The sequence below is a fragment of the Balaenoptera acutorostrata genome, chromosome 5 (assembly GCF_949987535.1).
Source record: "Balaenoptera acutorostrata chromosome 5, mBalAcu1.1, whole genome shotgun sequence".
In the NCBI taxonomy this organism is placed as follows: domain Eukaryota; kingdom Metazoa; phylum Chordata; class Mammalia; order Artiodactyla; family Balaenopteridae; genus Balaenoptera; species Balaenoptera acutorostrata.
This window is the reverse complement of record NC_080068.1, coordinates 64,482,839-64,499,325: the sequence shown is the minus strand read 5'-3', so window position 1 is coordinate 64,499,325 and position 16,487 is coordinate 64,482,839.

The window sequence follows — 16,487 nt, the reverse complement described above, 5'->3', positions numbered from 1 at the left end:
ATACCTGCCTTAATACACGTGTCTAGGTTCTTATATCTGCTTTTGCCTTTACCCTGTGGGATATCATAGTTTATGTAGACTCTTGAAAACTCCACTGTGGGAAATTCTCACAAGTGATGAGAGAATAAAACCTACCAGGCATATAAAGTCTTAGTATTACGATAAAAATCGGTTTGACCTTCTGGAGGAGCTCTTGAAATTGTCTCAGTGACTCCAGGGGTACATAGACCATGATTAAGAATTCATAATCCTGAAAATGAGTTTAATGTATTTGAGGGGTGGACAGAAGATGATTTAGCTGAAGTAACATGAGAGAGGGTGAGGTCTGGTATGGAGGAAAGGAGGCCAGCCATGTAGGCAGACACAGATAATTTATGACCATGTGGATTATGGTAAGGAATTCAGATTTATTCTTGTTTCATTTATTTATTTATTTATTTATTCATTTATTTATTTTTGGCTGTGCTGGGTCTTCGGTTCGTGTGAGGGCTTTCTCTAGTTGCGGCAAGTGGGGGCCACTCTTCATCGCGGTGCGGGGACCGCTCTTCATCGCGGTGCGCGGGCCTTTCACTATCGCGGCCCCTCCCGTTGCGGGGCACAGGCTCCAGACGCGCAGGCTCAGCAGCTGTGGCTCACGGGCCCAGCCGCTCCGTGGCATGTGGGATCTTCCCAGACCAGGGCTCGAACCCGTGTCTCCTGCATTAGCAGGCAGATTCTCAACCACTGCGCCACCAGGGAAGCCCTTATTCTTGTTTCAGTGGGAAACCACTGGAAGATTTCAAGAGGAGTAATTTTATCTGATTTATATTTCAGAAAGTCAACACTGGTAGGTTATGAGGATTTAGGCTGGCGGGGATAGAATAGAAAAAGCTAGGAGACTTTTTCAGTTGTAGGCAAAGGTAATGTGGCAGAAGATAACAGGTAACAATTGTTAGACTGGTCACACCACCATCATATGGAAGCAGCACAGCCTTCTTATGGGAGACATCTCTTCTGCTTAAATCACACTTAGCTGATGGAAGATACCAGTCATAACAAGGCTGTGAAATTGCTATGGGAATGGTAACCTCTTCATACATGAAGTACAGTAAAAATATGTATATAAAATGCAGAGTAAAACAGAGAAGACTTAGAAGGAAAATCCTGGAAGGCAGTCACACATGAAGGATTTATCTCATTATCCCTGAGAAACAGCTATGCACACTGACATTTTTTTAGGATATGGTTGAGTGAGTAAGTTCCTCTTCTTTCCCTTAGCATCATTCAGGTGAGTGGTTGTCATATTCAAACAAAAGAATCTTGATTAATACCTGGACTTGTTCTGTAATTATTAATAATACAATATTATATCAAATTAATAATCTGGATTGCAGAGTTGGATACATTATTTCATGGTTATTATTAAAGAAAGAAGAGACACAGAGTATGTCAGTGTTTTTATAAATAATGATATCAGTGATTACTTTTGAATGGTAAGATTATTCTTATTTTCCTCTTATAATTTTCTGAAACTTCAAAGCAATTAGTAGAGTAGTACTTTTATAATAAAAAAGCCTGTGAAAAAATCAAACATTGTTAATATTAATTATAACATAACTTGGTCTTGAAAATAAATAAAAAAGCTTCTTATAAAATGGGATATCTCTGCCAAAAATGTCAGGTTTTATACATTAATAATACCCAATTTAAAATAAATGCCTAAATAAATATCCACACTTCAGAAACACCAGATACATCCTAGGAGATAACCTTATCGTCAATGGAGAAAACAATTAAAAATATATTTTTAGAGTCTGTCATGTTTTTATTTTAAAAATCCTTTAGAAGGGGTCTAAATATATTTAACAACTATAAAAAAAGCTATTAGGCTTCTTTTTTTGACATGAATCTCAAATGTATGAAGCATTGTGCTGAAAAGTTAAGAAATTTACATTGAGTTACTAGCAAACTGAAATACACTTGATTATTCCTAGCTACTAGATTCACCATCAGTACGCAGTCCAGTAAGATTTTTGAGTCATTGTGCCTACAGCTTAATCTGGGTGCATTAACGGCTTCAGCCAAATTATGAATGCTCCATTACAGTATATAACAAAGACTGGGCTGTAGATAAGTAAGCTTTGTTAAACAGAAATGACTTGTTACATAAAGTGCCCTTGAAGTTCAATTTTATATATAACTTCTTGTATCTGCAATGTTTCTGAGCACTTCCATTTAGGTCTAAACCAAGTGAAACATACGCTTTTCCACTTCATAGTCAGAATATTACAACTGTTTCAAATGCTTTTACTTGCTACTTGTTTCATCTGGAAATGTACCTTTTAATTTTAATAAGGTGCAATTCTGACAATGTGATATGTTATACAATCAAGTGCCACTTAGCTTTTAAGTATCTATCATTATAGTTAGTAGTACATTTCTGGTTGAATCTTCAAAATACGAAAAACCACATTGTGTACATTATAAACATGGACTTTTCTGAAGCTTCCTAGGACAAATTGTAAACCCATGTACACAAAATGCATCCATCACAAGCTCTCTGTGGAAAGCCAGTAGGTGGAGACATGTCAGTTTCTTATATGTCTCTAGTCATCAGCTTGAATTTCATTTCTTGCCTAGCTGCTTTTGAATGGGCATAGGCATTTTGGTTGTATTTTTCAGTTAGACAGAATTACCACCTGGCTTTGAATCTAGAATCTGTAGCTGTGGCTCATGTCTCATTGTTATCTTTGTTATTTTAACTCTGGTAAAGAAACATTTTGGCCTCAAACAAGCAAGGTGTTCTCACAAAGAACCATCTGTAAAAGGTCTCTGCCAGAAACCTGTTAAATATTCTCTTCTTTAATTGACTTTCAAGCTTCTTTTTACAGAAACAATGTTGCATTATGAGGGCAAGTTTATATTCAAATAATATTCTGTTTTGATTCAGTACTTTTATCTGCATGCTTCTATGCAAATTTTCATAATCTCCCAAATTATAAAGCATGATAACCAATGGTTTTATATTTGCCTGCCCCTTCAACATAAAGGCTTTAGAGAAAAGGCATATGATGAGAATCATCTTGTATGTTAGGGGATATTGAAAAACTATACATGTATTAAGACGCAGATGTAGAGAATGGACTTGAGGACAAGGGGAGGGGGAAGGGTAAATTGAGACGAAGTGAGAGAGTGGCATTGACATATATACACTACCAAATGTAAAAGAGATAGCTAGTGGGAATCAGCTGCATAGCACAGGGAGATCAGCTCGGTGCTTTGTGACCACCTAGAAGGGTGGGATAGGGAGGGTGGGAGGGAGACGCAAGAGGGAGGGGATATGGGGATACATGTGTACGTATAGCTGATTCACTTTGTTGTACAGCAGCAACTAACACAACAGTGTAAAGCAATTATACTCAAATAAAGATGTTAAAAAAAAATTACCAACAAGAAGTCTGTTAGTGGGATTATTATGAATGTGCTTACCCTTTGACCTAGTAAATCCACTTCTAAAAGGCAATTATAGTTTTACCATGGTATTTGTTACACCATTGTTTGTGATAAAACTGTTGGAATGACCCAATTGTATATCAGTAAAGGTGGTATATACGATCTAACCGTACATCTATAAAAGGTTGTAAAAACATATAATAGCATAAAATGAAGGCTTAAAAAGAGAAAGCTATCTCTAGTATGTGGCAAGCACTATACTATACGGTTATTAATGCTGTATGCATAGATCATACGTCAAGTGTGGGAGACAGACATTAATTCAAATAATCACCCACCCACCTATGTAATTATACACTGTGAAATGTGTATCAAGGGGAAGTACAGAGAGATATACACATAAAATCTAAGTTGCAAAGTCGTATACATAGCATTACCAATAAAACACATAAATGATAATTGTCAACATGTACATAAAGTCTAAAGCAACAATTACTTGGGAAAGAAGTTATGGGAAGATGGTTAGTTTTGAATGGGCTGTACATTTTTCCACTTTATCAGCACAGTTCAATTGTAGAAAAATTTTTAATTGTAGAAAAAAATTTAATTGTAGAAGAATATTAAATTACACTAGTAGGAATGAGTTCATAAAACTTAAAAAAAATTTCAACATGTAATTGAGAAAATACTTTAAATTATTTAAAGTAAATATTTGTAAACCTATTGTTTTCCTTATTTTAAAGAAATTATTTGCAAGTTCAATAACAGTTGAGCAGATATCTTACTCATTGATTTGCCACTGCACTCTCAGTGGAAATTAGACTGATCTGCTTGTTTTCCTCAACATGATAAACTTCCATAAATAGAGAAAACATAGGAGTTGGTAACTTGCTTGAGGACAAAAGCTAATTTCCAGAAAAGTAGAAATGTTTTGTCTCTAGCCCAAGGGATCAGCAAAGTAGAGCCTACAGGCCAAATCCAGCCCATAGCCTGATTTTTAGGGGCTTCAAATTAAGAATGAATGTTATGTTTTAAATGTTTGAAAAATGATAAAAATAAAAACATTTTACAGATAAATATTCTATGAACTTTAAATTTCAGTGGCCATAAATAAATGTTTTAATGAGGTGACATTTAGTACATTCACATTGTTGTGGAATCACTGCCTCTCTAATTTCAAGATTTTTTAAATCACTCCAAAGAACACCCTATCTCCCTTCTCCCCTCCTCTTATACTCTAGCAATCACTAATCTACTTCATCTCTCTAATAATCATAAATATTAATTTATTCATATAAATTAAACTCAGGAATATTAACAAGAATTAAAGTCAATTTATCTATAATGATATTTACATTGGTATAGATATACACACATATCAAACACACATGTGCACTCACAGTTTTAAAAAGTCTGGCATTGTTTTAAGTTTAAAATCTACTACTCTTATTGTGTTAGAAGATCCTTTACTACTCGTTCCTCAAACTTTTCATTAACATGATTCTTTCTTTAGGGATTAGGTCATTTTGTTATGCTCTTCAATATGTATTTAATAAGCAAGTCATATCTTTGTAATTTTTCAGTTACTGTGAAAAAGGTATTGTAGTCGTCATAGTTGCTTACTGAGTTTAAATTCTAATGGAATTGGAATTAAGTAGAGGCTGTAATTTCACATATATTTTCCAGAGAAAATATGAATTGATGATCTAGCCCATTCCATTTCGCTCCAGGATAGCATAGAAGAATTAGATGCAATAATAAACTATTACTTGGTCAGTGAAGATTGCTCGAGATGAATATATCACAGCTGAGAACTATGTACCAGAAATGGTAACTGAGACCCATGAAGAAATTTGTATATAGACTTCAAAACATATTGTCCAAAAAAAAAGACACGGATGCAAGTTTATGAGCCCAAAATAATAATTGTGCCAAGGATGAATTATATTCCATAATGTTCCCATTTGAGCACAAATGATGCTAGAAATTCATAGCTGTCAATACTAGGGTTTAATATCCATTCTTGATGAATCCAGTTAGGTAGTGTACTCATGATACAAGTGCTGTTAAAGTAAATATACATTCATTTGATTATAGAGTTCAAAGTAGACCACCAAATACAGTCCACCCTCACCTCTTATTACATACAGAACTTAGCAAACCTGTGATGTATAGATAGCAGTTAATACAGAATATGCTCTTAGAGTTTTATTTTATATATGTGACCTATTGCATGACCCCCATAGTTTTTTGTTGTTCTTGTTGTTAGTGAAGATATTGGAATGTAGGTCAATTCTTTCACCATAATCTTGGAATCAATAACAAAAAGGACTAGCTTGACACAAGGATACTGCTCTGATCTTTTGCTTCCTGATATTGGAGAGGGTAACATTCCAAACTGGTCAATTTCTTGGTCTGTTGTTGAGAAAGCCCAATTAAAGCTCTGTTTCTAGTGCCAAGAATATTTAAGATGTACTCTCTTAGCAACTTTCAAGTATATAATACAGTACTGTTAACTATAATCACCATACTATACATAAGATCCCCAGAACTTCTTATAACTGGAAGTTTTTGGTCAACATCTCCTGATTTCCCCCACCCCTTTAGCCCCTGGCAACCACCATTCTACTCTCTGTTTCTATGGGTTTGGCTTTTTGAGATTTCACATATAAATAAGATTATACAGTATTTGTCTTTCTCTGTCTGACTTATTTCACTTAGCATAATGCCTTCATGGTCCACCATGTAATAAATGACAGGATGACCTTCTTTCTCATGACCGAAAAATACTTCTATATATATATATCTATCTATATCTATCTATATATATATCTCACATCTTCTTTATCCATTCGTCCAGCTGTAGATGAACACTTATGTTGTTTTGATATCTTAGGTATTATGAATAATGCTGCAATGAATATGTAAGTGCAGATATCGCATCGAGGTAATGATTTTATTTCTTTTGGACAAACAGTAAGGCATGGGATTGCTGTATCAAATGGCAGTTCTATTTTTAATTTTTTGAGGAATCTTCATACTGTCTTCCATAGTGTCTGTACCCCACAAACAGTGCACAAGATTTTCTTTTCTCCACATTCTCACCAACACTTGTTATATGTTGTCTTTTTGATGATAGCCACTTTAGCAGGTGTGATGTGATACATGAATGTGATTTTGGTTTGCATTTCCCTGATGATTAGTGAGGCTGAGCACCTTTTCATATATTTGTTGCTTATTTCTTTATCTTTTTGGGAAAATGTCAATTTAGGTCCTCTACCTATTTTTCAATTGGGTTATTTGGGGTTTGGGTGCTTTTCTTTGCTATTGAATTCTATGAGTTCCTTATATATTTTCAATAGTGAGCCTTATCAGATACATGGTGTGCAAATATTTTCTCGCATTCCATAGGTTTCCTTTTAAATTTGTTGATTTGTTCCTTTTTTGACTTGATGTAGTCTCACTTGTCTATTTTTTTTTTGTTGGTGGTGCTTTTGGTGTCATATCAAAAAAAAATATTGCCAAGACAAATGTCAATTTTCTCTTGTATTCATTTCACTTTGCTTAAGGCTGCTATGCCTTTATTATACTTTTCTCTGGGTTCTCTCAAGATTTCCTCCTTGTCTTGGTTTAATTTATATTGAATATGATATATTTAGTTATAGATTTTTTGGGGGGTATTTATTCGCTTGGTTTTCTCTGAACATCCTGAAGCTGAAGCTCAGTATTTGTCATTACTTTTGAAAAATTCCTAGCCATTATTACTTCAAATATTTCTTCTGCTCTGTTCCCTCTTTCTTATCCTTCTAGTACTATAAATATATGTACGTTATACCTCCTGAAATTCTCACAATTCCTGCATATTCTGGTCTTTATTTTTGCCTTTGGTGTCTAGCTTCTTTTATTTAGCATGTTTTCAAAGTTATATCCATGTTGTAGCATGTACCAGTATTTTATTCCTTTTAATTGCTAAATAAATTCTACCATATGTATACTTCTTACTTCATTTATCCATTCATCAATTGATGAACATTTGGGTTGTTTTCACTTTTCACTGTGGATAATGTTGCTTTGAACATTCATGTACAAGTTTTTGTGTGGACATATATTTTCAGTCTCTTGGGTATATATCTAAGATTGGAATTGCTGGGTCATATGGTAACTCTATGTTTAACTTTTTGAGAAACTACAAAATTGCTTTCCATAATAACTGTTATCATTTTACTTCCCGATAGCAATTTATGAGAGTTTTTTTTTTGATTCTAGCCATCCTAGTGAGGTGTGAAGTGGTATCTTATTGTGGATTTTACCTTCCTAATGACTAATGTTGTTGAGCATCTTTTCATGTGCTTATTGGCCATTTTTGTATCTACTCTGGAGAAATATCTATTCAAATCCTTTGCCCATACTGGTCTTTTTATTATTATTTTTTTATCTTTGCATTTTAATTAAAGTTTCTGTTGACCAATCTTCAAGTTCACTAATTATTCCCTTGGTCATGTCCAGCCTACTAAAGTGCCCATCAAAAGCATTTTTTAGTTTTGTTCCAGTTTTTTTTTTTTTTTTAATGTCTAGCATCTACTTTTAATTCTTTTTAGAGTTTCCAGATCTCTCTATTTTACCCATCTGTTCCTGCATGTTGTCTACTTTTTGTTATATGTCTTTAACATATAAATGATAGTTATTTTAAATTCCCTGTCAGATAATTCCAAGATTAAATCTCAGTCATTTAGTGGGCCCCTGTCCCTGAGCTGTGTCATTCACAGATGTTTCTTACTTCTTTTTCCTTTTTTAGGTGATATAGGACTAGAGGGTTCTGAACTTGGAGGAATTCCCTTCTCTCAACTGATAGAAGGCTCTGTTAAAGTCTTTTCCCCTTGGAGAGTAGGTTTTTGTTATGAGAACTTCCTAGACATATTTCACAACATTTACTTTTTCCCTTGCCCTGTCATACTCATGAGGACATCTTTCTTGGCTCTTAATCATGAGAATGTGGTAGGGTTCTTAGAGGTAAAACCTATGAAAGTGTGGTCCCCCCCTGCAAATACTGTCATCTGGGATTTTTGCACTCTTAAGCTAGTCCACACCGAGCCTCCAACAATTAATCTAAATTACCATTTAAAGGTTCTTACAGTTTATGGGTCCAGTGACGTCTGCTCAAGGTAAGCAGATCATGGCTGTGACTCTGGATTAATTTGTCTCTCCAGACTGAAGAATGAGATCTCCCATGCAAACTCCATTCTCTCATGAATCCAAAGAAAGTTATCAGTGTTCAGTTTGTTCAGCTTTTTTCTTATGGTAAGGATGGTGGTAACTACTTAAAGTTCTTTTCAAATTAGGAATAGGAAGTCTGTCTATTATACTTTTTATGACATGTCTTTGTAATAAATGTTCTGATAAAGGAAATTCTAGAATACTGAGTGCCTAAAATAGAATTTTAGGTATGCACAAAAATAATAATAAACCCTAAGTAATGCTAGTTTTATTGCTAAAGTGGTTTATCAATGTCTTACAATAATATGCAAACATTTTTCTTTGATTTACTGATTACATTTTTCATGCATGGCATATGCTAGAATCACCAATAATGTGCACAGATGCATTACATTCTAATTAATATCATTGAACCATGTGGATTATATATTCTGCAGCAGTTATTGGTGCCTTGCATCATATTTTTATTTCACCACAGAAATATATTTTGAGCTATTATAATTTTAATAGCAATGTAAACAAATAAGATCACCTGGTAACTAAAATAACAAAAATAATAAAACAAAATATCACTATAAGAAACATTGCAAGTTTCTACAATAAGAATAGCAGAGGCAATGGGGCTATAATCCCAGGGAAAGGTTAAGGAGTTATTGAGGTTTAATAGAAAATATAAGAATTAATAAAAATCTTATAGAACTGCATAGATGGAAAAGGCAAGTGATAGAATTACATTCTCTCAAATTTTGATGGCAGAGGAGATATCCCAACAGCTTTGGTATGAAGTACAAATAGGATACTCCTACTTGTTAAATCTCATACTACTTATTTCTTGCAATATCTTTTTTTAGCAAAATTAGCAGGGTATATATGAAGCAGTGAATGTGAGGAATGTTTGGAGAAACACACCTCTTACTTTTTGTCTTTATAAAGATGCATTTCTGTAAATATTCCACACACTGATTCACATACATCCTGCTGAACTTTGTTAAAAAAAAAAAAAAAGATTATTGTTCTCAATAAGATTTGGCATCACAAAGAGAGCAGAGATAATAATTTGAGAGATGTATAAATGGTAGAAGCTATACCACATAACATAAACAATTATTTAAGAGTATTAAATATGCATAAGGGCATAATGCATAGATAACTAGAATGCACTAAAACTGGATATTCTTTTAATGTTAAATGTTAAAAATCTCCTTACAATTAGATTAGATAAAATAAGGATTGACATAGTGTTTTACATCATACACATATTAACCTGGAATTGTGTGTCCATTAAGTAGTTTAGACAAGAGAGTTTTAGTTAACAGATTTTATAATGACTATCTTTCTACTTAATGAATCTTTTCATTATCTGAATATATTTTTGTGATATCCCTTTAGGTTTGGTTTACATGTAATGAAATTGTCTGGTTGCATTTGACTAACCAGGAAGATTGTGGTGATATAATCAAAATATTTATTTAATATAAATAACAAATAGCATATATAATATAATCAGAATATTTATTTCCAACTATAATCCATTTAAATTTGCATCTTTTGCTCATGTGACAATCCTTTCAAACTTCTACCTCCTTAGAATATAACTAATTCTCCTTTTAGACTTTAATGTTTTCTAATAATGGCAATAGGTTTTGATTTGCACTTTCTTAAATGCTATTATGAGTATTAAATTTAAAGAAACAATAAAAAAGCGTTTTCAATTCAAAATAAATTTTTATATTTTATAAACATCAGCCATTAGAAGAGAAAAATATGGAAATAAAGTATATGTTTATAGAATACAGGAAACTTTCAGAATTATATTATTTTGAACCTTTATTTTACATTTTTGTATCCAAATTTGTTTTTTAATACATGTTTAACTTCTTATTTTGGAACTATTTTAGATTAACAAAGATAATAGTTGCAAAGATAGTACAGAAAGATCTCTTACACCCTTCATTCAGCTCCCCAAATGTTATTATTTTATGTAAACATTGTATATTTATCATAGTCAAGAAAGTAACAGTAGTACAATGCTATTAGCTAAGTTGTAGATTTTATTCAAATTTTGCTAGCCTTTTTCAGTAGTGTCCTTTTACTGTGCCAAGATTCAATCCTGACTATCATATTCCATTTAGTTATCATGTCCCAGTAACTCCCCAATATCTGTGAGTTTTTTAATCTTTCCTTATTTTTCTTAAACTTGTCACTTTTGAAGAGTTAGTAGTTCAGCATTTTATAGAATGTCCCTTGATTTGGCTTTGTCTAATGATTTCTCATCGTGAGGCCAGGGTTATTGATTTGGGGGAGAATACAAGGGAGATGAAGTGCCCTTCTCACTGTATCATGTTAGGTAATACCTGATATTAACAAGACATTATTGGAGTCTGACACTAAGTTTGGAAATTTCTTGGCTTTTATTTCGTTCAATAGTTCTTTCTCCCCATTCTTTCTGTCTTCTCTTTCTAAGATTACAATAACACGTATATTAATCTTTTTATATCATGTCCTAGGTCTTGAATAGTATGGGGGTTTTGTTTTTATTTGTTTGCTTTTTTTTTTCTTATAACCTTTTTTCCTGTTTGCATTGCTTTTGGGGTAATTTTTATTGACCAACCTTCAAATTCACAGATTTCTTTTCTTCAACAATGTTGAGTCTATTGATAATTACATTAAGTAATTTTTCATTTGTGTTAGTGTTTTGTGGTTATTTCTAGCATTCCAATTTTATTCTTTCTTACTGTTTCCACGCCTCTGCTGAAATTACTCATCTGGTATTGCATTGGTTATCTGATATTGCCTCTACCATCTTTCTTGGATCCCCTAGGGCAGAGTAACATTTGGACTTTTACAGCATTTTAAACACAATTCTGTCAATGTAATTATCATGTTGCAATGGGTAACATTAGTACTAGAGCTACCCAAGAGCAAGGAATTTGTCTCGTCTTTATTTTTATCACTAGAAATTATCACAATGACTAGTGTAAATGACTAGTGAATGGTGAATTAATGAAGGTGTAACCAACAGTTTTATATAGCCCTTAAAATATTACTGTTATTGACACCCAATATTAGTACACTATATTAAGTATATAAGAAGCGACTAGTACACTTAACTGGAAATTAATAGGGACACAGTGTATAAATTAATCAATGAATGACTGTTTATGTTTATTACTAAATATCTTTTCCCATTTTATTTCTCAAACTGTGAAATTACTAATGAGTAACTTTGGAAGATATCACATAATTCTAACTTCTTTAGATTCATTTATCATCTCTGAGCCATATGTTTTTATTTTAATGCTTGTATATACTTTCTTTTTCTAAAATTTATTGTGAGCATAAAATTTTACAATAATCCTACATCTTTTTATTAAAATAGAAATCTTACCACTTTATCACCAAAAGATTATAATAATAATGAAATCAAATATCCAATTGCTCTGGCAAATACCATGCCCTGTGCAGAGTACATAATTTGAGAGGACACATCAAAAGTAAAATATTATATGAGCTACTATTTAATATAATTATGACCAAGCATATTCAATCTGTGAAGCATATTTTGCAAATTTTAGCATAATTGTGTTAGATGTATGAAATACACCTTTATCCCTGTGTCTTTAATAATGTAAAATTAGAGTTTGTTTGGGTACAAAAATGTGCTTAGGCTCTGGAGAATCCTCTGAGATACGTATTTTACGATGGTGTGGAAATTGCTATCAGGACATTTCTTGATGATGATTGATAATGAGGGTCTCATCTACTACTTCTCTTTCTGAAAGACCTTTATCAGCATTAGCACTTTTGACCTTTTTAATTGCATGGATTAAAACTAGAAATAGGTGGTTATTAAAGTTCTGTACTTTCATTCCTAGTGCTTGAAATAATGTTTGCTTTCTCAATAGCATCCAGCAAATTTACATTTCCCTCAGTAAATGTGACTTTAAAGGTGGCTCTGTAGTGGGTATTAATTTGGTATTCATAAACCTTTCAACTATAGTTAGCAGTTTCTTGGTGTTTGCTGAATCCTTCTTGATACATCCAGGTCATTCTAATTACAGATTTTAACTGGGCTGCGCAAATTCATGCACCCCATTTATTATAGAAAGCAAGAAAACCTATTTACAAAGCTGTCTGCTTTTTCCTCTCTTTACACAAAATTTAAAATGGCAGCTTTTGGACTTGTCATTCAAATCTGCCAGGATATGACAGTGATGTGAAACAATATTGAGAATGCAGAATAAAGGTACCTTTGATATGCAACCTCCCAGTTAGGGAGGTCGCTTATTGTTCATTTCCAAAAAGAATGAAAAATACCATGACTTGAGAAAAAATTTTATTGACATATATGCAAGAAGGAAAGCATACTACTTATTAAAATGGGTTTTGCATAGTAATATAGCTATGAATAAAGGACATAACAACTTGTAGTTTCCACTTATGAATATGTGCTTGCTTGTATTATGGAGAAATAAATAATAGGCATATTTAAATATGCACACGTATAGGCATAAATGTGATTCATCATATATAAATATATATACACATATACTAATTAAAATATATCAGCTCTTTATTAAAATATTTGACATAGTATCATGTACCTAGATGTACTACAAATCAGAGAACAGATTGAAATGTCTTTCACATTTTTTTCTAATTATTACGTATGGACTAACAGCAGGACATTAAACCCATAGTTTTACCTTTTATGGTTTTATCTGGACATACTTCAAGTAAAATGAGGATAGATTAGTGAGAAAGTTGGCAGAGATGAGAGAATAAAACTCTTATTTTTCACACATGTGAAGCCCATTTGAACATAATCATTTTAATGCTGACATGAACAGCTGTGCTGATGCTCATGATTTGATAATGAGAGTGTGTGTCTATAAGGCAATTTCTAGGAAACTAATGTTTTGTAGACTAAAGGTAGTTGTGTGTGGCTGTGCACCTGTACACACATAGGACCAGAAAACATTTTTATAATCTGATTTCCACTTTCTCCATTATATTTTTTTGTTGAAACAGTACTTTATAAAGAATAAAGGGATGTGATGCATTTTTTACAGGTTACTATAAAAAAAAGTCCATAGTAAAAATCATTTAATTTGGTGATTTACACTTGTTTTATAGTCTTCCAGTGTTAGAATGTATCATAGATATATTCATTTGCTTTTGCTTTACAACCCTATGAAATAAAAAAATAAGATACTACCTTTTTCTTTGAGAAACCTGAAGTATATAGATTTTATGTCACCCAAGATGACATAAATTGGTGGAAGAATTAGTGACAGGTTCCTCTTAATACTTACGTAGATTTTGTTAATCTCTGAATATTACAACATAAATTAATCACTAAAACATATATTATTTTTCATATTGCTCATGAATTTTTTGACAAATACAGGAATAAGCACAATCTATGAGATGTAAAAGGTACTCAGTAGCTAGCTGCCAAAAAAAGAGTGAATAAAAGTTTAGAACTTTTGATTTCATAACTTCATAAAATTAGATATAAAAGCAATTTTCAAAATAAGATAAATACTAAATATTACTAAAATAAAACAAGAAAAAATTCATTTTCCAGTGAACTGTCTTGACTATTCTAGCTTCAATTTGATTATTAGTTCTGAGAAAATTGTTATCTTTATCCCTATGTATTAATGGAGACGTTTATTCAAATACGTTTGTGATGATCTGGAGTATAGAAGAGAAAATATTAATATAGGAAGCTGAAAGCATGTTAAGTTCCTAGGTATATTAGTTGAGACAGTGTAAATTACAAGGAAAAATAATATAATGCAAATGAGTAGAAACACACTGAAAAATTTTCTAACTCTAATTTTAATCAAAGCAGATATATTCAAAAAGACCTTCATGGAATCATAGAGAATACCAATAGCCAGATTCCTCTAACTGGAACAGTTTTGAAGATTAGCCAAATTTTCATTACTCACCATAAGAATCAAATTTTGTGAAATGAATCATATTTATAAAGCAAGAAGGAAATATTGGAATAAATAATGGCCAAGAGATTTCCAAAATTAGTGTCAGATACCAAAAATAAGTATCATATAAGAATTGTAAGTAGTATGAATATATTAGCTTTTTCTAGTTATGCTGTAGTAATAACTCCTAAAACATAGCAATACCAAAAGTTTATTTCTTGCTCATATTATATGTTGCTATGGGTCAGATTTGGCTCTGATTATGGAGTCTTCATTCAGGATCCAGATTGAAAGAAAAATCCTAATCTTGCTTGTTAGAACTTTTACTCGGAAGTGGATTATGTGACTTCTGTGCATATTTCCTTTTCTAAAGCAAGTCATGTGTCCAACCCTAAAATCATTGTGAGAAGTATACTCCTGCAATAGAGCCAGTCTTCTAAGTACAGAACTGAAGAGCTATATGGATATTTTGAACAAATGTGACAAGATATTGCAGAAAATTTTGTGGAAATATTTTCAAAAATTCTTAAATCCAGAAAGAGATACTTGGTTCTATATGTGACATTGCCAAATAGTACATTTCATTGTGGATTCTTTAGGGATCTTATGTTATCTATAAGATTCTAAGGAAGCCAGTTTGGAAAAGAAAAATGATTATGTTCCCATTAATATCGTGTATATGGACTATAGAAAAATCAGCCATACTTGGATTTCAGACAGTTTAGGAAGCTTAGTATTAGGAAATACATTTGGGGTGGGGGAGATTCTGTATCATTGTCAAGGATGCTGGGTATTAAATTAGTTGGGCCACTTCTGAAAACATATAGGGGATGATTAACTCTGGAATTAAGTAGATGGAACCCATAAATCAAGAACACATGTTGAAAGACTCTACACAGAAAAGCCAGTGAAATGAGAGTTTATATTTTTCTAGTAGATCTTAGTAAAGCGTTATGTAACCGCTACATATAGGGAAGTATCACCTGAGGAAACACATCCAATTACAACCTCAGTATTAATTATTTGATTTGAATATTAAAGGAATCCCTGGATATTCTGCTTCTTTATTCCATATTTCAGTGGTTTTCATTGATACTACAAAGAATGAGAGATTCACTCCTGTTAAAAATTGGGCCGGTCTAGTAAATGGTGAGAAAAGTTGAAGGGTAACTCCTCTCAGAAACCTTCCAACAAAATTCCACCCACCCATTGCACCACAGTATATCTTGTGACATTAAGGTTTTCAGATGGCCTTAATAACTAAATAATTTTAGAGGAACGGGGAAAGTATTTATGTTAAGTGATTAATTAATTGTCTTTCCCACAATTGTAGTTAGTCCATTTGTATATTTGTTTATTTATTTATTTGCAAGTTTGTTTTAATGAAAGGATATTAGATTGTGAAATATAGATGCCTAGCATGGTGTCTGTTATATAATATTTGTTCTGCAATTTTGGAGAGAATAAGAATGTTTCAAACAAGCAAGTAGATAAAAAGATCAATAAATGTGTGCATGCATGCACATGTGGGCATGACACTGACAGAGTTACTTAAATTCTAAATCTTAGTTTCATCTTATGTAAAATTGAGATAATACCTCTGTATTGACTGAGAATTTTTCAAGGGCAAGTGAAAGAAATTCAGCTGAATTAATTAGGAAACCCATAGCTTAAAATACAAGTGGATACTGGGAGTTTGCAATGTGGTCAAGTTTCTGTTACTCTTTTCATCTGTATTCTACCTTTCGTATGTAAATTTCATTCTCAGATTATTCTCTTTAGGTGAAGTAAGGAAGTTGATTTCAGATGGTCCAAGATTTAAATCCAACCTATACTGTGTTCTATGGGTAGGACAAGGTCTATACTTCCAATCCTAAGAGTAAAACTACA